The following is a 22,478-nucleotide window of genomic DNA, read 5'->3' as shown; positions in this document are numbered from 1 at the left end:
CCCTAGTTTATTGATAAGAAGGTCATGCAAGACCATGTCAAATGCCTTACTAAAGTCTAGGTATACCACGTCCACCGCTTCTCCCTTATCCACAAGACTTGATATCCTAGCAAAGAAAGCTATCAGATTGGTTTGACATGATTTGTTCTTTACAAAATCATGCTGGCTGTTCCCTATCACCTTATTATCTTCCAGGTGTTTGCAGATGAATTCCTTAATTACCTGCTCCATTATCTTTCCTGGCACAGAAGTTAAACTGACTAGTCTGCAGTTTCCTGGGTTGTTCTTATTTCCCTTTTTATAGATGGGCACTAGATTTGCCCTTTTCCAGTGTTCTGGAAGCTCTCCCATCTTCCATTATTTTTCCAAGATGATAGCTAGAGGAGGTATCTGAGCCTTTATCAACTCCTTGAGTATTCTAGGAAGCATTTCATCAGGCCCTGGTGACTTGCATACATCTAACTTTTATAAGTGAATGTTAACTTGTTCTTTTATCTTCTAAACCTACCCCCTTCCCAATACCATTCACTGAGCAGTGGGCCTACCCTGTCCTTGGTCTTCCTCTTGCTTCTAATATATTTATAGAACATCATCTTGTTTCCCTTTATGTCTGTAGCTAGTGTGAGCTCATTTTGTGCCTTTGCCTTTCTAATCTTGCCCCTGCATACCTGTACTGTTTGCTTGTATTCATCCTTTGTAATTTGACCTAGTTTCCACTTTGTATAGGACTCCTTTTTGATTTTTAGATCATGCAAGATCTCCTGGTTAAGCCAAGGCGGTCTTTTATCATAATACAGGGGGTTGGATTGTTTGAACTTCTAAATACTTGGAGTCTGGTTAAGGAGAGGTCTCTCTTTCTTTGCCTTTTCATGCTTTTGTTGCTTCTGCCATGTCAAATTTGGGGGCGGGGGGGGAGGAGATGTCTTTCTGCCCAATCATCGGTTTTCAATAAGAATTGATATTGAGGGGACGATCCTGTTTATTGCACTCCCTGTATCATGAATGATTACCTGCCCTGTGGGCGGGTGGCATGTGTGTGCATTCGGTGCAAGAAGCTCCTGGCCCTCAGAGACCACATACAGGCTTTGGAGGCCAGGGTAGCAGAATTAGAGGAGCTAAGGGAGACCAAGAATACGAAGATGAGGCTTTCCGGGACACTGTAGAACTGTCCCACCTCCGGTCAGACAGCCCCTGTGCTGTTAAGGAGGATGAAAGGCTCAGGGAAGGAGAACATTCAACTGGGGCAGAGGGAAATGATCCCATAGTTAGGACCCTCCTTCCAGAGGCTGTTATGGTATCCTCTCGCACTGAGGATACATCTCCGGGGGAACTCTAGTTGTTAGGAAAAGGCAGGTGTTAGTAGTGGGGGATTCGATCATTAGAAATGTAACTAGCTGGGTTTGCGATGACCGGGAGAACCGTATGGTGACTTGCCTGCCTGGTGCAAAGGTTTCGGATCTCTAGAGACATCTATATAGACTTATGTGAAGTGCTGGTGCGGAGCTGGTGGTTGTGGTACATGTAGGTACCAACAACATAGGGAAGGGTAGGAGAGAGGTTCTGGAGGCCAAATTTAGGCTGCTAGGAAAGAGATTGAAATCCAGGACCTCTGTGGTAGCTTCCAGTTCCACGCGCAGGGCCAGGTAGGCAGGCAGAGCTTCAGAGTCTCAATGCGTGGATGAGACGATGGGGTAGAGAGGAGATGTTTAGATTTATTAGGAACTGGGGAACCTTTTGGGATAGGGGGAGCCTATACAGGAAGGATGGGCTCCACCTAAACCAAAATGGAACCAGACTGCTGGCACTGAACATTACAAATACTGTAGAGCAGTTTTTAAACTAAGAGATGGGGGAAAGCCGACGGGTATGGAAGAGCACATGGCTCGGACAGAGACATTTATTAGGGGAGGTTCTATTAATAGAGATACTCTATATTCTAGTCAGGAGGAGAGGAGGGAAGTATGGGTCAGATCAGATGATCCACAATCAAATGAAAGAGTCTAACGCAATAAAGAAATGGCAGACAGATAAATAGTGACAAATTATTAAAGTGCTTATACACACATGCTAGAAGTCTAAATAATAAGATGGGTGAACTAGAGTGCCTAGCTTTAAAGGAGAATATTGATATAATAGGCATCACAGAAACTTGGTGGAATGAGGACGATCAATGGGACACAGTCATACCAGGGTACAAAATATATCGGAAGGACAAAACAGGTCGTGCTGGTAGGGGAGTGGAACTATACGTGAAAGAAAAAGTAGCATCAACTGAAGTAAAAATCTTAAATGAGCCAAAATGTTCCATAGAATCTCTATGGATAGTAATTCCATGCTCCAATAATAAGAATATAGCAGTAGTGCTATATTATTGACCACCTGATCAGGACAGTGATAGTGACTATGAAATGCTAAGGGAGATTAGAGAGGCTATCAAATTAAAAAACTCAGTAATAGTGTGGGATTTCAACTACCCCCATATTGACTGGGTACACGTCACCTCTGGACAGGATGCAGAGATAAAATTTCTTGATACCATAAATGACTGCTTCTTGGAGCAGCTGGTTCTGGAACCCACAAGGGGAGAGGCTATTCTTAATTTAGTCCTAAGTGGAGCAAAGGATCTGGTTCAAGAAGTAAATATAACTGGACTGCTTGGAAGTAGTGACCATAATATAATAAAATTTAACATCCCTGTGGTGAGAAAAACACCTCAGCAGCCCAACACTGTGGCATTTAATTTCAGAAAGCAGAACTACACAAAATGAGGAAGTTAGTTAAACAGAAATTAAGAGGTACATGACAAAAGTAAAATCTCTGCAAGCTGCATGGACACTTTTCAAAGACACCACAAAGACCTACTTTGAAGTAGGAATAAGAGATCCTCCGGAAAAGGACTTTTTTCCGGAGGATCGGGGCCAGTGTAGACGCTCTTTTCCGGCTTTTCCCCATAGGGAACTTTCTGGGTGTCTGGCTGGTGAGTCTTGCCCACATGCTCAGGGTTTAGCTGATCGCCATATTTGGGGTCAGGAAGGAATTTTCCTCCAGGGTAGATTGGCAGAGGCCCTGGAGGTTTTTCGCCTTCCTCTGTAGCATTGGGCACAGATCACAGCTGAAGGACTCTCTGCATGTTGGGGCCTTCAAAGTATTGGAAGGCTTCAATATCTGAGACATAGGTGAGAGGATTATTCTAAGAGGGGTGGGCGAGATTCTGTGGCCTGCACTGTGCAGGGGGTCAGACTAGATGATCATAATGGTCCCTTCTGACCTTAAAGTCTATGAGTCTATGAGTCTATGTGAGTGCCCCAGCCTGTGAGTGAGGCATCCGTGGTGATGACCACTGTGGGCTCTGTGGATTGGAACCGCGTGCTTATAGTTATGGTGGACAAAGGCATCCAACCTTTTAATAATGCCTTGACTGATGGAGGCATTGTCAGTCTCTTTGTCAGTGAATGAATGTTTCGTTTGTACTGGGTTAGGAGCCAGCCTTGGAGACACCTCATAAATAATCTCGCATTGGGCACCACTGGGTTGCACGAAGCCATATGTCCGAGAAGCCGGAGGCAGTCGAGTGTGGTGACTGTAGGCATGTCCTGGAGGAATAGTGCCAGGTGCCTGATGTGAGTGGCTCTGTTGGGAGGGAGGGAGGCAGGCTGGCTCTGGCTGTGACAGAGTTGAGGTGTGCCCCAATAAACTGGATGGTCTACGAGGGTGCAAGCATTGATTTGGCGTGGTTCACTAGAAGACCTAGAGAGTGAAAACAGTCTAGCACCATGTGAGTGTGTTGATGGCACTCGTGTCTGAACCTTGCTTTTACTAGGCAGTTGTCCAGGTAGGGGTATATGGTAACTCCTTGTCTCCTGAGGTGGGCAGTGACTGCTGCTAGGATCTTGGAAAATACTCTCGGAGCTGTGGAGAGTCCGAAGGTTAGGACTGTGTACTGAAAATGGTTTGAACCTAAAGTGAAACGGAGAAAACATCTATGAGATGGTCTGATAGAAATATGAAAATATGCATCTTGTAAGTCAAGAGGGGAAAACTAGGTGCCCGTCTCCACAGCTGGAATAATTGTATTTAGGGTAACCATCTTAAACCTCTGGTTTTTTTATGAAGCTGTTTAGGGATCCGAGGTCTAGGATGGGTCTCCAGCCACCAGTCCTCTTTTCTAAGAGAAAATAATGGGAATAGAAACCTGTTCTGTGGAATTGTGGTGGAACCGGTTCTATGGCTCCTATATGTAACAGGTGATCTCTCTCGTTGTAAAATGATCTCATGAGATGGGTCCCTAAAGAGGGATGGGATTGGGGGGGGGGGGGGGGGAGAGAAAGGGGATGGTGTACCCTAGGGAAATAGTTTGTAGTACCCATTTGTCTGAGGTAATTAATTCCCATTGATGATGGAAGGGGAGTAAACAAAACTCAAAGTTTGGAAGGATTCTGGAGATGGCACTCTGGTTTTCAATCTCTCGACTATATTTTCAAAATTTGCTCATTGGATTGCCCCGGACAGTTGGGGGTATTAGTCTGGGACCATCGCCTCTGCTGCCTATTTTGACCCCACTGTTGATAAAGGGGTTGTTCCTGTCTGTGGTACTGGAAAGGGGGCTGCTGGTACCTTGGTCTGTGGCACGGTTGGTACTTATATTGTCTTGTTCTTGTTGTAGGAGCCTGGATACCCAAGGATCGGAGAATGGCTCTGGAGTCCTTCATGGAATGAAGAACTTCATTGGTCTTTGAGGAGAAAAGGTTTTCCCCTTCAAATGGCAAATCTTCCACAGCTGTCTATAGCTGTCACGGGAAGGCTGAAGAGTTGTACCAAGAGGCCCGTCACATAGGAACAGCTGTAGCCATCAACCTTGTGGCTGTGTCTGCTGCATCAAGCGTCGCTTGCAGCGCTATACGTGAAATTGCCTGTCCCTCAGAGACGATGGCTTTGAAATGCAGTTTTTTGCTTTCGAGCAGATCATCAATAAATGTGTTCATTTTCCTGTAATTGTTGTAGTCATATTTACTAAGTAGGGCTGAATAATTTGCTACCCTCAGCTGGAGTGTGGCTGAAGTGTATACTCTTTTGCCAAATGCATCTAATCTCTTGTTTTCCTTATCAAATGGGGTTGAGCGATTTTGCTGCTTGTTTCTCTGCTGTGCAGCATCCACCACAAGGGAATTGGGGGGGAATGGGTGAAGAGAAATTCAGATCCCTTGGGCAACACAAAATACTTTTGGTCCGCCTTTCTGCTCATGGGGGAAATCGAGGCAGGTGTTTGCCATAAAGTTTTTGCAGGTTGGAGAATGGCTGGGTTGATAGGGTGAGCAATTTTTGACCAACTGGATTGTAAGATGTTAGTGAGCTCGTGGGGAGTATCTTGTATTTCCTCCACAGGGATATTCAGGTCTTGCGCCACACGTTTAAATAAGTCTTGGAAAGAGGAGATGTCCTCTGAAGTGTTAGCAGAGGGAGGTAGGATTGCTTCCCCTATATCAGCTAGTAATTATGTGTGAGCCAAAGATCCTGTGGCTGACCTAGGGGAGTATTGGCAGTCATCATCACTCCTCATAGTGTATCTGTAAGGAGATTCAGTGGAGCGTGAAAGAGGCTTATCTATATGCTTAGTCTTACATGATCTTTCTATGCTGTTGTGGAGGATGGTTCCACATTTGCCCCTGTGGCAGGTATGCCACAGATGGAGGCATCCACAGATAGGGAGCCCAGGGGGTCATTTGCGCTCTGAGGTGGTCTGGTTCTGCGTAACTGTGTGTCCCCAGTGCCCCTTGTGATTGAGGGGACAGCTGTGGTGAGAAAGCTTCAAAATCCTCTCCCTCTTCACATGAGGGGAGAGTGCGGATGTGAGTCCTCAGAAAGCAGTGATTGAATGTATCTATCTTCACTCAATATAGGGGAGTGAAGAGTTGAGTCAATCCGCAAGTCTTTATTCTCCCTGTAGATGACCAGGGGAGTTTGTGACGTGGAGGTCTGCGCTAACTGAGAGGAGCCCGTATTTACCGCAGAGCTGAGAAGGAGAGCTATAGCTCCTAATTACTGAGAGGAGGGGGCAGCGTTCACAGAATGCGGTATCTCTTCTCTAGGTGCCATCGTGAGAGGCTGAGGTACCGGTGTAGCTGTCATAACGGTCAGTGTTACCAGAGTTTTTAACGCTGGCACGGAATAGCATGTTGCCTCCGTAAGTGCAGCATTTGAAGTGCTTTCTGGCTTACTACACTGTTCACCCGAAGTAGCTGGGCAGTCAAACGTGCTCAGATGGTTCTTATCTGAGTGGTCTGACTTTACCACCTCAGGATGCCTCTTGGTGGGTTGCTGAGGTAATGAACTTGCCCTTCTTTTAGGCGACTTAGGCTTATCCTTGTTGGTTTTTGAGCTCTACCCCAAGGGTGGGTCAGAGGCACATCGCTTGCTGTTATCCTTGTGGAGCATTATCAGTTTAAGCTCTTTCTCCATGTGAGACCGGGGTTTCATTTTAACACAATGGGGGCAAGCTCTGGGTGGGTCTAGACCACAGGGTTTTTTTTTCCAAAAAGAGTTTTTTTGAAAAAAGGCTACATCACCTGCATTTAGACTGCAGCTGTGTTCTTTCAAAAGTAAATCGAAAGAACGTGGCATTTTTTCCGATGGTGGTAAACCTCATTTTAAGAGGAATAACACCTTTTTTTCTAAAGTACTTTCAAAAAAAGTGCTATTGAATGCAAACTGTGCTTTTTCGAAAGACAGCATCTAGACTCTTTTGAAAAAGCGACTTTCAAAAAAATCTGCTTGTAGTCTAGATGCTCTTTTCCAAAAGAAGCTTTTTCTAAAGTATCTTTCGAAAAAGCCTCTTTTGAAAGAGGCTTGCAGTCTAGACGTAGCCTGAGTGAGAGCTCCCCAAACACTTCGGGCAGCCGTCATGCCCATCGGAGGCAGACATGGCGTCCTTGCAGAGCGCGCAGCGTTTGAAGCTGGGAGAGCTCATATCGGCTTGTATGCTAAGGACTGGACAGCACTGCGGAGTTCCGGCCACAGCTAGGGATGGTAAAAAGGAACTGAAGGGAGGCGGGGGCCACGCGTGTGCACAGCTAGCGAGGGAGCCCACACACTTTGCGCGCCGCACATTCACAGGGCCTTCCGAGACACTGCTGAAGAAACTCCTCTGAGAGGCACTGGCACGCTCTACACCTCATGTGGAGCACCCGCAGGGACACCTCTCGAAGGAGCTACACTGCTATAGAGAAGGAATGCCTAACTATGGTGTAGGCCCTTCAAAAGCTGCAGCCATATCTATTTGGGCAATATTTAGGCTACGTCTAGACTGCAGGCTTCTTTCAGAAGAAGCTTTTCCGGAAGAGATCTTCCAAAAAAACTTCTTTCGAAAGAGAGCATCCACACTGCCAAAGCACATCAAAAAAGGGATCTGCTTTTTCAAAAGATAGCGTCCACGCTGAATGGACGCTATCTCGCAGGTAAGCTGATTACTATGGATGGAGTGGCCACCAGCGCCCCTGTGCTTTTTCCTCTTCTTTCGAAAGAACTCCCTTTTCGCTGTCCACGCATACCTTTTTCTGAAGGAGCTCTTTCGAAAAAGGCTTCTTCCTTGTAGAAAGAGGTTTACCAATGTCAGAAAAACCCCTCTGTTCTTTTGACTTTTTTTGAAAGAACGCAATTGCAGTGTGGCCATAAGTGAAGTTTTTTTCAGAAAAAACAGCCGTTTTTTCAAAAAACCACACACCACACACTCTGCAGTATAGACATACCCTTAACGGTGTACACCAACCACTCTCCCCTGACCTGTCTGCAGCAGATGAAGGGGGCCAACGCCAAACCACTGAGGTGGAATCTGCTCCTGCAGGATTAAAACATGGAGGACCTCCACGTCAATGAGTGTTATAGTGGATGCTGTGTCCCGGAGCAAGGGGTCTGAAGTTCCCCTAGGCCACAAGCTGAGTGGCCCTGTTCAGTCCAGTCTCCAAGGTGGGAAGGAATGTGACATAGCAGGTACCGCATTCACCCTGTCTGTATTCACTCGGTTTGCCTTGTGGCATTGTGCTGTTCTGTAATGTGTGTGTGTGTGTGTGTGTGTGTGTACACACACACATACGTACATACACACCTCAGTTTCCCTGGGTACGGCAACGCTGTCTGGTCAGGGAGAGGAAGACTTGGCCCGACTCACTGGAAAAGAATGTGCAGCCTCTCACGTCCTGAGGGCCAGGTGACAGCAGAAGCAACTCTGGCCCTGCTAAGGGAACAAAGGGATAGGTGGGGCTGACTCCAGGCTGGGGACTAGGGCCTGGGGTCAGTCTCAGCTGGTTTTCAGATGGGGGGAGGCAGAGAACAAGGCCAGAAGACACCCCCCCCCCCCCCCAAACCCGAGAGGAATAGTACTGATTGTTCCCAGTTCCTGTGTTAACAACTATCCTGGGCTACACTGTGTCCCTATGAACCAACAAGCCTTCTGTTGTACCTGTTCGACCACACACAGTCAAAAAAAAAACCCCAAAAAAATCAAAGCGAGGCAAAAAAACTGAACTAAGCAAAAGACAGTTTGTCATCTTATTTAAAAAAATGTTTGAAGTATTGAATAGTGGACTGTAGCAGGGTGCACTTACTGCCACAGCGCCACCAGCCGTCGGTCCTGGGAATTAGCTCAGACAGCAGGTGGCAGGATCCTTTGAGACCCTGCCCTCTGGCAGCACCCACAACAGCCTCTATGCTTCCCCCCTTCCGGGGGCTGGTTGGCTGTAGGTCGGTAGGCCTTCGGGAGGTGGTTCTTCCACCCCGGTGCAGTGGGCGGCTAGTCCACCCTACTGCCCTACTGTGCCTTAAAATAGTCCGAGTCTGTGAGTCTATTCCCGGCCTTGCTTCAGGTCGGGGTGAGAGGCAATAGTTCGCATGCCCGGCCTTGCTCATAGCCCTGAGCAGGGCAACAGTCCTAGTCCTGCCCCTTCAAGAGGTCCAGCCTGGATCCCAGCTGGGCACCAAAGCACAGTACGCAAGCCCAGGCCCTGGTGCAGGGCGGGGCGATAAACTGGCGGCCCAACCCTAGCTCAGGGCAGGGCAGCAAATAGTGGCCAGGCTCTAATACAAAGCATGGCGGTACACAAACTGCTGGCCTGGCCCTAACTCAGGGCCCTGGTGCAAGGCGTGGCCACAAACACACACACAGGTTTGTAGGTGCTCCTAGTTCAGGAACTGGGCAGGGAGCGCACCTGCAGCAGAGGTGAGGGGGAGACCGCCACCCAGTTGGTGGGTGGCAGGGGGGGCCACAGGCCCTCCCACTCCACTGCGCCCCAGCCCAGGGGCCCTGGATGCAGCAGTGAAGCTGCTACTGGCTCAGCAGGGGCTCCCGCCCACAACGTGCTGGCCTAGGGCTGCTCTCAGCCTGTGCTACCCCCTGGGCCACTCCTTGTCTCCCCTTTCACAGGTACCTGCACCTCCAGCAGGACCAGGGATAGGCTGTGCCCAAAATGGCTCTCAGAAGGATTCCTCCGCCTCCGTGGGTGTCCCCTTCCCTGCCCCACTACACTCCTGAGAAGGAGGAGAGGCAGCAGGGTGCAGGAGCTGCTCTCTCCCTTCTCCCCCCAGTTCCTGTTCCTGCCTCTGCACCGGCCAGAGCCCTCCCCACCCAGCCGCCTGCCTGTTGAGGCCTGCTCCCCCGGACGCCGCTTCAGCTGCTGCTCCGCACCACCACTACTGCTACCACCACCACAGCTGGCTGCTGCTGCCGGGGGGGGGGGGGGGGGGGGGGGCCTGCCGGCTGCCCTCCCTCTCCCCTCCACCGCTCCGGAGGAGGACCCCACCAGCACCCACCACCCAGAGGCCTGCCCCACCTGGCTGCTGCCCGCCTGTTGCTGCTGCCGCCCTACCACCTGCACCCCGCCGAGGAAGCAGAGGACAAGACCACCATTTGGACTGTGGAGAGGGTTTGTTTCCAAGAACTGAGTTTTTTTCACCTGCTCTTGGGGTGGTGGTGGACTGAGACACCGAGAGGGGGGCTGGGGGAGAGGTGCAGAGCTCTCCCCCCGGTCTAGAGGCCCCCCCCATACCACCACCCCCCACAACCCCCTCCACCAACCCTTTCACCACTTGGACTCGCCCCTCGGTGGGGCTAGCTGTTACCCCCCCCCCCCCTTTTTACCATCTGGGATTGTTTCGCTGCAGCAGCGGGCAAGGACTTAACCCCCCCACAAGCGTTCGTGGGCGTGCTCCTACCAACCCCCCCTCACCAGTGTTTGGTTGGGGGGGGCCTCTTCACCCCTGCTTCCCCCCTGTAGAAGCCTCGCCCACCCCGCCCTTTTAGCCAGTTTCCTTTCTCTTTCCCTCCTTAAGTTTGCTGATCCACCCTGCCCAGCCTAGAGTATGTTTGTTTGCCACTTGCCCTGCCCGAGCCTAGCACAACCCCTGCCCCACCTGCTATAGCGTGTCCCGCCTTCCAACCCCTGCTTGCCTAGCCCCGCCCTTGCTTGCCCACCATTATCCTTTCCCCTAGCCTCCCTGCCCCTACCCAGCGTACCTAGCCTTCGCCCTGAGCGCTTTCTACCCCTTTCCTTCCCTCTCCTTTTTAGTTAGCTCCCGTTGCACATTGCACCCCCCAATGGTCCCGTAGCCCCCCCCTTGTTTTGTACCCCAGTGCAGCCGGAGAAGCCGGCCCCCACCCTGTGCCTGTTCCCTAACCCCCTGCCCACCCTGCCAGCACCCTCCTCCTCCTCTACTTCCAGCCTCGCAGGGAGGAGCGGCTGCTGGCTCCAGACCGCTTGGTTCCCTGTTAGCGCCCTCCCTCCCTGCAATCAATCTAGCGGGAGGGAGTGGCTGCCTTTACTCCCCCCTCGCTTTTTCCTTCCCAACCGCACATTCCCTTTTCCCGCGCCCTTCCTTCTTTCCCTCCCCCCGTGGTGGCACCCTCCTCCCTAGTTACAGCCGCATCGAGGAGAAGTGGCTGCTAACCTCTCCCCCCGACCCCCTGGTTATTCCTTCCTGTACCCAGTGCCCTCCCTTTCTCCACTCCCTAGCCCCCCCTTGACACCCTCCTCCCCTGCCTGTTGCCTGGTGGGGAGGAGTGGTTAACCCCTGCCCCCTCCCCCCGTTTGACATCTGCACCTCCTTCTACTCACTCCCCAGGATGGAGGAGACCCCTGCCCCTGCTGGTCCCTCGGTCCCACCACTGCCACCGGCCCAAGTAACCGCTGCGGGTGGACCCTCTGCCTCGGCCGGCAAGAAAGGCCGGGGAGGCAAGAAGGGCAGAGGACCGGCCCAGAAAGTCGATCCCTCCGTGGCCGAGGCCACCCCGCCCGCTGCAGCCCCGCCCGCCTCTGCAGCCCCTCCCTTCCCTGCTGTTCCCCCCACCACCTCTGGGGGTGATCCACCTACGGCCCCCAGAGCATACGCCCAGGTGGCCGCCACTGCCCCCCCTGTGCCGGGTAATCTGCCCCTACTGCCGCCTCCAGCTCCATCCCTGGTGGCCGGGGCCCCTTTCCCGCCATGACCAGGAGGCACGGCGTCCGCTGCCTGCTGGTCGCAGCCTCGCCCCACATGGAAACCTACGTGCGGGCGATGGCGAGGGTGGTGGGGGCCTCGGCCGTGGTGGCGGCCTCCAAAATGTACGGCAACGCGGTGTTCTTCCTTGCCTCGGAGGCCGCCGCCCAGGAGGTGGTGGAGAGGGGCCTGGCAGTGGGGGGTGTGCACATACCCCTCGAACCCCTGGAGGACCTGGGCGTACGGGTGGTCCTTACCTCCGTCCCGCCCTTCCTCCCTAATGCCGCCCTGTTACCTTCCCTCTCCACTCTGGGGAAGCCCATATCCACCATCAGCCCTCTCCCGTTGGGCTGTAAGGACCCCGCCCTCCGCCACGTCCTGTCCTTCCGCCGGCAGGTACAGCTGCAGCTGCTGCCAGCGGCATGTGGCGGGGAGGCGCTCAAGGGGTCCTTCCTGGTGCCCTACCAAGGGGCCCTTTACCGAGTCCACTACTCCTTGGGGGAGACCCGCTGCTTCCTCTGCCAGGCGATGGGGCACATCCGGAGGTACTGTCCCTTGGCCCGGTCGGAGGAGGTGTCCGGGTCCCGTGAGGGCGCCGGCCCCACCACCGCCGGCTCCCCTGGTAGTCCGGACTCCAACCCTGCCCCTCCTCCAACTGACGGCCCTGCTCGGGAGCCGGAGGCGTTCCCTCCGGCGTGCCCGAGCGGGCAGGCGGGCCCCACCTCCATTCGATCTGTCTCTGCAGGGCCCAAGGAGGAGAGGGTGGCGCGGTCGCTACCAGGCGGAGGTATCCCCCCCCTTATCAAGCATTACCACAACACCCTCCCCGAAAACCAAAAGCGCCCCCCAGCCTTGCCCCTGGTGACCAGCCCTCCACCTCTACCTTGGAGGGCTGGACGCTCGCTCGGGGGAAGCGCAGAGCCTGCCGTTTGCGGGCTCCCTCTCCCCCCTCCGATGAGGAGAGTGGGAAGGCCCCCCCGAAAGATCCCGAGGGGGGCCAGCGCTGTCAAGATCGCCCCCGGCGAGCGTCAGCGGGAGGTGCCGGCCGAGGAAGCCGTGGCAGCGAGAGGGGACAACAATGCCCCCCCGAGGAGCCTATCCACGAGGAGGCCTCTGGTGGAGCCCCCCCCCCCCGGCCCCAGCTCTAACTGAGCCCCCCTCCGTCCCCGCTGAGGTAATTGTTGCCACAGCGGCCGGAGGGGAAGGCTCCGGGGCCGAGGGGATGGAGTTTAGCTCCATCTTCGAGGAGATCGAGGCCCTGGGTCTGACCCCGCTCACCCAGGGGGAGGACGACCCTCCGCCAGCGGGCCTCGGTCTGGGCGGCGACTCTGTGGCGCCGCCCCCTCCTCTCCCCAGCCCCGTGTCCCAGGTGGCTGACCCCGTCCTCACACTCGGGGCGCCCCTGATACTGCCACTGGCCCGGCCGACTCGAGCGCCGGAATGGATGACGCCGAGCCCTCAGGGGTGACGGCTCGCGCTGAGCGGCTGGGGGTGCCCCCTCTCCAGCAACCGAGGCAGGGCGGTCATCCCCCTTTCCCGCTGGGGGCCCCCACACAAGACACCACTCCGGCCGACGCTGAGGCACCAACACCTGTTCTTCCACCTGAGCCCGGCGTCAGTGCGGGGCCCCCCCCCATTCTTGATTCCCAGGTCCCCATTCGGGAGGCGCCGCAGCCTGGTGGGATGGCCACAGGGGACGCCCCTCCAGACCCCGCCCGGGATTCTGATCCGCTTCCACGTCCCGATCCTCCCCCCACCCCCGCTTCCGCCCTTTACGAACCCATCTCCAGCCCCGAGCCCTCCCCTGCTCCTGATCACTTTCCTATCCCTGCCTCCCCCCCCCCCACACTCCCTAACCCCGACCCACCGTATGGCCTAGAGCCCACCCCTTCTCCCACCTTGACTTTCGAGACCCCCCCCCCCCCGCTGCCGTCCCCCCGTCCTGCTCCCTGTCATGTTACCTGACCCACCCGCGCGAGGGCAGTCTCGTTCCCATTAGCTGTGGGCGGCCCTCGGGGGGTTGTTTTTGTATCCCCGGTCCCCAATCCGTTAAGGGCTGCCTTGTTCCGGACAGAGGAGAACCCTGGCCGCCCCCCTCGGCGCTGAGGGGCGAGCTGCGCCAATTCCTCGCGGATAACCGCGGGGCAAAAGGAAAGGTGCAGCTCGCCCTCCAGCGCTGGGGGGATTTCCATTCCATCCTCAAGGACACTAGAGCCTTGTTGCAGGAGGGGAGAGGGATCAATAGGCAGGACGACGGGGCCTACTGCCAAACCCGCAGGTTTCGAGACGCTCTCCTGACCTTTGGTTCGGGGAGCGGTCTGCTGCGGGGCCTGCGTGAGGCCGCCGATTGACCTGCCCGCGAGGATCCACCCCAGCCCTCTCAATGCAGTACACCACCATCGCGACACTGAACGCCCGGGGCTGTAGGGCGGGTCTCCGCAGGAGCCGGTTGCTCTCCTTCCTTCGGGAGGGGGGGTACTCGGTGGTTTTCCTGCAGGAGACCCACACGACTCCAGCCGTCAAGGCTGGCTGGCGGCTGGAGTGGGGGGACAGGGTGTATTTTAGCCACCTCAGCGTTCGCTCGGCCGGGGTGGCCACCCTGTTCTCCCCTGCCCTACGGCCCGAGGTGCTGGGGATTGCCGAGGTTGTCCCGGGCCGCCTGCTGCACGTCCGGGCCCGCGCAGAGGGGCAGACGTTGAACCTGGTCAACGTCTATGCCCCGAACGCGGGCCCGGACCAGGTCACCTTTTACTGGCAGGCGGCCACCTTCCTTGGCACTCTGGATCCTCGCCAGTGCCTGGTCCTGGGCGGGGACTTCAACACCACCCTCGATGACCGGGACCGTGTAGAACTCGCAAACTGCCAGGCCGCGGCAGGCATCCTCAGGGAGATCGTAGACCATCATTCCCTGGTGGACGTCTGGCGGGACCACCACCCGGACGACAGTACCACCTTTACTTACGTCCGGGTGGGGGGACGAGCGGTCGAGCCACTCCCGGTTGGATCGCATTTACCTTTCTCGATTCCATCTGGCACGAGCTCACGCCTCCAGCATTCGGCCGGCCCCGTTCACGGACCACCATTTGGTGGCCGTGAAAGCCTCTCTGACTTCGGAGAGGCTGGGGCCGGCCTATTGGCATTTTAACAATAGCTTGATGGAGGACGTGGGCTTCGTGGCGTCCTTCCGGGAGAGAACTTTCTGGGTGTCTGGCTGGTGAGTCTTGCCCACATGCTCAGGGTTTAGCTGATCGCCATATTTGGGGTCGGGAAGGAATTTTCCTCCAGGGTAGATTGGCAGAGGCCCTGGAGGTTTTTCGCCTTCCTCTGTAGCATGGGGTACAGATCACAACTGGAGGATTCGCTGCATCTTGGGGTCTTCAAAGTATTTGAAGGCTTCAATATCTGAGATATAGGTGAGAGGATTATTCTAGGAGGGGTGGGTGAGATTTTGTGGCCTGCACTGTGCAGGGGGTCAGACTAGATGATCATAATGGTCCCTTCTGACCTTAAAGTCTATGAGTCTATGAGTTCTGGCAGGCCTGGGGGGGGCAGCGGCCCACCTTTCCCTTGGCGTGGCGATGGTGGGACGTGGCGAAGGTGCGCGCCCGGCTCTTCTGCCGCGACTACTCCCGGGGCGCCAGCCAGCGGAGGGATGCGGCGATAGAGCAGATGGAATGGGAGATCTTGAAGCTTGAGAGGCGCCTGGCGTCCGCCCCCGAGGATCCACCCCTCCGCGAGGAGCTCCGGGCCCTGGAAGATCACAGGGCCCGGGGCACTTTTGTTCGATCTCGCATCCAGCTCCTTCGGGAGATGGATCGCGGCTCCCGCTTCTTCTACGCCCTGGAGAAAAGGAGGGGGGCCAAAAAGCACATCACCTGCCTCCTGGCAGAGTACGGCACCCTGCTCACGGATGCCGCCAAGATGCGTGGAAGGGCTAGGGCCTTCTACGCCAGTTTGTTCTCCCCGGATCCGACACCTGCAAGGCGCTCTGGACCGAGCTCCCGACGGTCAGCACGGGCGACCGAGACCGGCTGGAGCTGCCTCTCACTCTGGCCGAGTTCTCAGAAGCCCTCCGTCTCATGCCCAACAATAAAACCCCGGGCACGGACGGGCTGACCGTGGAGTTCTACCGCGTGTTCTGGGACGTCCTCGACCCAGACCTCGTCACCGTCTAGGCAGAGTCCTTGGAGAGCGGGGTCCTCCCTCTGTCGTGCAGGCGAGCGGTGCTCGCCTTACTGCCGAAGAAGGGGGACCTCCGCGACCTACGGAATTGGCGTCCCGTCTGGCTCCTCAGCACTGACTACAGGGTCGCAGCAAAAGCCATCTCACTATGACTGCGGTCTGTGCTGGCGGACGTGATCCATCCCGATCAGACCTACACCGTCCCGGGCCGTAGCATTTTGATAACCTGTATTTGGATCTCTTAGAGCTTGGGTGTAGGGACGGCTTGTCATTCGCCTTCCTGTCCCTGGACAAGGAGAAGGCGTTCGAAAGGATGGACCACGGGTATCTCCTGGGCACCCTGCAGGCCTTCGGCTTCAGGCCCCGGTTTGTGGGTTTCCTCCAGGTGCTGTATGCCCTCGCGGAGTGTTTGGTCAGGCTCAACTGGACCCTGACCGAGCCGGTCAGCTTCGGGCGGGGGGTACATCAGGGGTGTCCGCTGTCGGGCCAGTTGTACGCTCTGGCGATCAAGCCCTTCCTCTGTCTCCTCCGTAGGAGGTTGACGGGGTTGGTGCTCCGAGAGCCGGAGCTGCGGCTGGTCCTGTCGGCGTACACCGATGACGTGCTCCTCGTGGTCCAGGACCCAGGCGACCTGGCCCGGGTGGAGGCTTGCCAAGCCGTCTACTCAGCTGCCTCCTCCGCCCGGGTCAACTGGGTCAAGAGCTCTGGCCTGGTGGTCGGGGACGGGTGGCGGGCCGGCTCCCTCCCTCCCACCCGCGCTTCAGGCCATCAGGTGGAGCGCGGGTCCGCTGCTCTATCTGGGCGTCTATTTATCCGCCACGCATCCTTCTTCGCCGGAAAACTGGCAGGGTTTGGAGGCCAGGGTGGGTGAGCGGTTGCAGAGATGGGCAGGACTGCTCCGGTGTCTCTCCCTTCCCAAGAGGGCACTGGTGCTAAATCAGCTGGTCCTGTCCATGCTCTGGCACCGGCTCAGCACCCTGCGCCCGGCCCCAGAGGTCCTGGCCAAGCTCCAGAGGACAGCTTTGGAGTTTTTTTGGCCAGGACTGCACTGGGTCTCTGCAGGAGTCCTGTCTCTCCCCCTGGAGGAGGGGGGCCAGGGCCTGGTTTGCATGCGCAGCCAGGTCCGGACCTTCCGCCTCCAGGCCCTGCAGAGACTCCTCTTTAGTGCAGGTAGTCCGGCATGGGGCACCTTGGCGCGCGCCTTCCTCCGCCGCCTCCAAGGGCTCCAATACGACCGGCAGCTCTTTTTTATCCACCCGAGGGGTCTTCCACGAGACCTCTCAGAGCTGCCGGAATTCTACCAGGACCTCCTCCAGACCTGGAAGCTGTTTTCGGCGACCAGGTCCGTTGTGGCCTCCGAGGGAGCAGACCTCCTCGCAGAGCCCCTGCTCCACAATCCAGCCTCGTGCGTGCAGGTGGCGGAGTCTCCCTCGGTGCGCCGGAGGCTGATCCTGGCAGAAACCACCATGGTCGGAGACCTCCTGGACTACGACAGGGGGGACTGGGTGGATCCCTGAGTGCTCGCTCAGCGCATGGGGCTCTCCACCCCCCTGCGCCTACTCCAGGAGGTGAAGGCGGCCTTGCTGCGGCCCGCTCTCGACTTCCTGCAGCGGTCCCTGCGAGAGGGTACGCCCCGCCCCTCCCCTCCTGCAAACCCTCCGTCCCTTATTATCGGGCACCTGTTCCGCGGGCCCCCCCGGCCTTCCCATCCTTGGACCCCCAGCTGGCTGCAAAAATTGCAGCCGGTCTGTTTCCGAACTGCGCCTAGGGAACAGCTGTACACGCTCGTGCTCCACAGTATTTCCCCACCCTCGTGTCCCGCCCCGATACCAAGTGGCGGGACTACCTAAGACCCGTTGAGGGTGGGGAACCCCAATGGGCCAGCGTATATTCCACCTTAATCCCGCGGCCCATCGGGGACATCAGTAGGCGGCTCCTTCATGGAGCTGTGAGCACAGGCGCTTACCTGGCGCGGTTCACCCCCACCCCGGACATCTGCCCCTTTTGCGGCATGAGGGAAAACCTGGCGCATGCCTACCTCAAATGCGCTAGGTTGCAGCCCCTATTCCGGCTCCTCCAGAACCTCTTATTGAGGTTCTGGCTGCACTTTTCCCCTCACCTTTTCATTTATGCACACCCAATCCATGGCCCCACAAAGTCGCGAGACCTCCTCGTCAACCTCCTCCTGGATGTAGCTAAAACCACCATCTGTAACACCAGGGAGAGGATGCTAGACAGGGGGGTTCCCTGCAACTGTGGGGCCTATATTTGCTCCTCCCTAGTGTCACGTATCCGGGCAGAGTTCCTCTGGGCGGCGTCCACTGGCTCCCTTGACAGCTTCAAGGAGCAGTGGGTGCTGTCCGGGGTTCTCTGTTGGGTGTCTCCATCCGGTTCCCTTCTTTCAAATCTGTGACCTGCACCCCTTGATCATTTTGTCATTATTTGTCCCCCGTGATTAGTTGGACATGGGTCCAGTTGTCCCTCCTGCAAGGCTTGGTTCCCGCATGGTTTCAAATAGGTCCCACTACATGGACATTCATCAAAAATTATTGGCAACCAAACATCTCAATTATCTGATCACTTGCCAAGCTGTGGGGATACCATGATGACTGCAAAAGTTGAAGAAGTGGACACTTAAGTGGCAAAGGAACTAAAAAAATACTGGTAATTTTGTAAAAGTAAGGGAAGAAACCTACCCTGAAGTCATTGCATTATGGCCAAACTATTTCATTGGACATCACAGAATATTTCTAAGTAAACCAAAAAACATAGGTAAAAGAGTACGAGGTTGGAGGACTAAAGCAATTTAGTTCATGAGTCCCATTTTCTGAGGATGAAGAAAAATGGGACCACAGAAATGAGAAATTGGTTGTTGTTTTTTTTCCAGAAACCACCAAAGCAGTCTACTGTTATATTTGCAAGTTATTCCAACCACAGTAAAGGAAAACAAACGTGTCGACAGGCACTCTAATTGGAGAATGTTGCAAGAGCTATTGCTGATCATGAAACTTCCAAAGCTCATATTAATGCTATGTTTAAGTTTGTTAAAAAATATAAATAAGTAAAGGATACCCAGTACTATTCCATAATAGTTGATACAATACCAGACACGAGTCAGGTATGTCAACTCACAGGGCCATGACCAAACAGGATTATGGATTCGCTTCACAACAGAGTCCATTAGGGATAGTTGCTTTTATCAATTTCACTATATCACTATTATTACAGAGTTAATACCGCCAGATGGTTACACAGCTACTGCAAAGTGACACATCAATAACCACAAGCAGAGCAATCCATAAGAGATTAATAGGCACTTGGAAATGCTTATGCCCCTTCAGTCTGCAGGGAGTCCCGTTCCTGTCACCTCACACCAGGCCGCAGTGGACATGGCTCCAGCTGGGGGAATCCAGGGCACCCTCCAAGGTCTAGGTCCCTAGTGAGACTCACCATGCACAGGACTCCCTACACTAGTTATACTACAATTGTTTACCAGGTGTGCGCGTACAGGCTCAATGCCATTCTTATCACTCTTGTAAGCTGAGACCGAGGTCAAACTTTTCTGCCACTTAGTAGTTTCCCAGCTCAAGTGCATGGGTTAAAGCTGATAAGGGTCAGCTGCTGTTTGCGCTCGCAGGGTCCCAGAGTATGCTAAGCTGTATACTCCAGGGATGGAAACTTCCATCCTAGCCTGCTGAGCTGCAGGCCCCCCATATGACTTATGTGACAAGGTAGAGCAATTAACATGAATTTTAAGACACGTGACTGGCAAGTTAGAGCAATTTCTTCATGTTGTCCCACTAAAATCCTACGCTTCTGAAAATCTAGAGCAGTGGCTCTCAAAGCATGGTCCGTAGACCATTCGTGATTTGCAGCAAGGACATCCCAAAATGGCATCACTCTAATCGCCACCCTGTGGACAGGGGGCCTGGCTGCTCACTCTCCCTGCTGGCCCAGGGCACATGCAGTGTCTCCCAACAATAGCCTACCCCCACCAATGGCCCCTAATTACTGGCTACAGCTCATGTGCTGCATAGCACCCTGCGCCCACCCTGCCCAGGCAAGACCTTGCAAGAGCGGGACGGAGGAGACACCCAGGATGACAGTAGACTAAGGAAGTGTATCACAGTGGCGACCGGACCCGTGAGCACTAGGCATGGGCATTGCAAACGCCCTAGCGGGAGGGGAGGGTGAGATGAAATAAACAATTTCCTCATTGCTCTGAGCTGGGCCTCTTCCTTGGGCTGTGGCAGGCCGGAGCACACACCCTGGCTCCCTGCTTCTTCCCCATGTCATCCCAGTCCAGGCGCTCTGGGCCTCAGGGAGCAGGTGGCAGCACACACACTGCTTGCATGGTAACCAGCAGAGCAGCGCCTTGGGGGTCCCTCCTGACCCCATTGAGACCCTTGGGGCCAGGCAGCCACAGCTCTGCATCTCTGACTGGCTGGAGATAGGGGGCAGCTCCTTAGGCAAGGCAGGGTGTGGAAATTACTTCCTCCCTAAGGAGGCTGGGGGCATTACGCAGAGAGATTTGACAAGTTCACCTCCCATCCTGGGGGTGCGGTGTCATCTCACCCATCCTGCTAGTCACTGCCATCCACCTGTTCACTGCTCTCTGGTGCCACCCTGCTGGCCATTCATTGCCCCTCTCTGCCACCGCTCTGCTGGCCGCTCCTTATGCCTCTCCATCACTACCCTGCTGGGTGCTCGTCACATCATCTGCTGGCTTGTGGTGGATTTGGCTCTGGATCAGACCTCATGATTTCAGCTCTTGGCCCAAAGCACAGACCAGCCACAAGAGATTCCAGCATTCACTGGAGTGAATTTACATACAAGAGGGGCTACTTACGGAGCCTTTTTTTACTCTTATCATTAAAACAGTGGGGAGAAACAGGTTGAGCCAGTCTTACAGCTTACACCTGGAGGACATACAGCCTGCTGACTCACCTCCCTCCCCAGCTCAATCTATAGGTCTCAAAGGCCAGCCTCTGTGTATTTACACAGACAAGGGTCTCTTAACTGAATTAAACACAGTCTGACTTTTCTGCATTGTGCATTCCCACAATAACTGCAAGCATTGGTGCTCATATCTTACAATTCCTGCATTTAGTTTTAACCCAGTTTATAACCCCCACAACAGCCAAATTGGTTACAATGGGCAAAGCACTGTCTAACAGTTGAACATCTAGCAGGCCTGAGCAACCTGATTGAAGTGTATTTACATAGGAATCCTGGGTGTGGGCTTTCCTGTTACAGCTGGCTGTAATGGAAGCATTGATTCAGACCCTGCTTACATCAGCAAATATAGGTTTTGTAGCCTACTAAATGATATGTTCTATCTTAGCCTACTAATTGATAGCTGTTCTATTTTATTTTTATTGTATATAGATTTGAACAGGCTAGTAATGCAAAGTGCCTGCAGAATTAATTTTCTGTGTGATTGCTTATAGCAGAAGTATGGTAGTTAGTTAATATTTAATGTTTTTCTTGTTATTTTCCATAAGATGTGTGAGGCAAGAGTTTTGTGGTTGGCGCAATAAGCTATTTTTTAATTTTGCTCGAAATTTGCAAGAAAATCTGCTAACTTGGGGATAACTTATTTCAAATCTCCAGCGCAATAGACACCAGATGTCTAAGTCCAAACCGCAAGTTCCCGCCTTTTTAGTCCTGGCAGGCCATCCAAGAAAGCATCAGTCATATCTTATACATACTCATGAGTTCCCCAAATATTTTCTCCAATTAGAGATGGTACCCTCAGAAATCTTAGGGTACCAAACCCAACTATGGACAAGGGGTTGAACATCTGGGACATTTTGGCGCCAAAAGGTGTATTTAGGCCTAGAGATTTGAGAGATCGGGGCTGCTGCCTCAGCTGTTGCTGACAGAAGCCCACTCCAGAGCATTTTTATCTTGTCAGGTCAGAAACTAAATACTTACCTGCTCCAAGGCCTTCCAGGCAAAGGAAGGCTGGTCCTTCCCCGCCCAGCCCTGGAGTTCTTAAGATCTTGTGGGTACAGAATATTGTTATATGATTACTCTTCGTATACTTAGATGAGTTTTAATTTGGGTTAATGACATCTGGGGAAGGAACCCAAGTGATCTGTGTTCTTGCCGCTATATTCATCATGGTGATTATCATTTTCTTCCCTTTAGCAATAAAATTGTTTTCTATTTCATTTCCTGAGTTAAGGTGTGGTTGCTGTCAACTGCTTGCTGGCCCTCAAGAGGGGGAAATCTTACTAAATTGTAACCTGGGATAGAGAGGACCCATTTAGAATTTCTGGTCAGACTGGTGAGCCTTACCCACCCAAATTTTACTAGAACTCCTTCCCAAGCTACAGTTCCTCTGATATCTCTGATGAGAAGCACAAAAAGCCCAGGAAGTTATTTTTCGATGAAACTAGAGACAATGAAATCCATTTAAAAAGGAAAGAGAAGATCATCGAGACCATCAATGTTATTTTTGGCACAATAATAGTGCAATTGCAGAGCAGAGGTGAATCTCTAAAGCAAACTGTTGATTTATTTTGCATGTTTTTGACAATTATGGATGAAGATGCTAAAAGCCACTACAGTAAGAAATTAAGCGAATTCTACCGAGAGGACATAGACAAATCTTTTGAAGGTGACATGAAACAGTTCATTCATTTTATCAAAAATGATGAGGTGTGTGCTTGGAGATCACCAACTGATTTGTATCAACTTGTACGTGACGATTTGTAAGCAACTGTTCCAAATGTAGAAATATTTTCAGAATGGTTTCTAACAATGCCTGTTACAAATGCTTCTGGTGAACATTCTTTTTCTGTACTGAAACGAGTTATTGTATTTTGCAA

General features: G+C 53.7%; 1 protein-coding gene across 3 annotated transcripts in view; it reads right to left on the bottom strand.

The window, feature by feature from the left end:
* The window catches only part of LOC102456320 (crk-like protein), a 75,388-nt gene that overhangs the window by 29,064 nt on the left and 23,846 nt on the right, over positions 1 to 22,478 (bottom strand). The gene's annotated exons all lie outside the window — the stretch shown is intronic.

This window comes from Pelodiscus sinensis, chromosome W (genome assembly GCF_052426305.1).
Source record: "Pelodiscus sinensis isolate ZL-2025 chromosome W, ASM5242630v1, whole genome shotgun sequence".
In the NCBI taxonomy this organism is placed as follows: domain Eukaryota; kingdom Metazoa; phylum Chordata; order Testudines; family Trionychidae; genus Pelodiscus; species Pelodiscus sinensis.
Note: the sequence above shows the minus strand (reverse complement) of the source record. Positions and strands in the feature narration are given on the sequence as shown.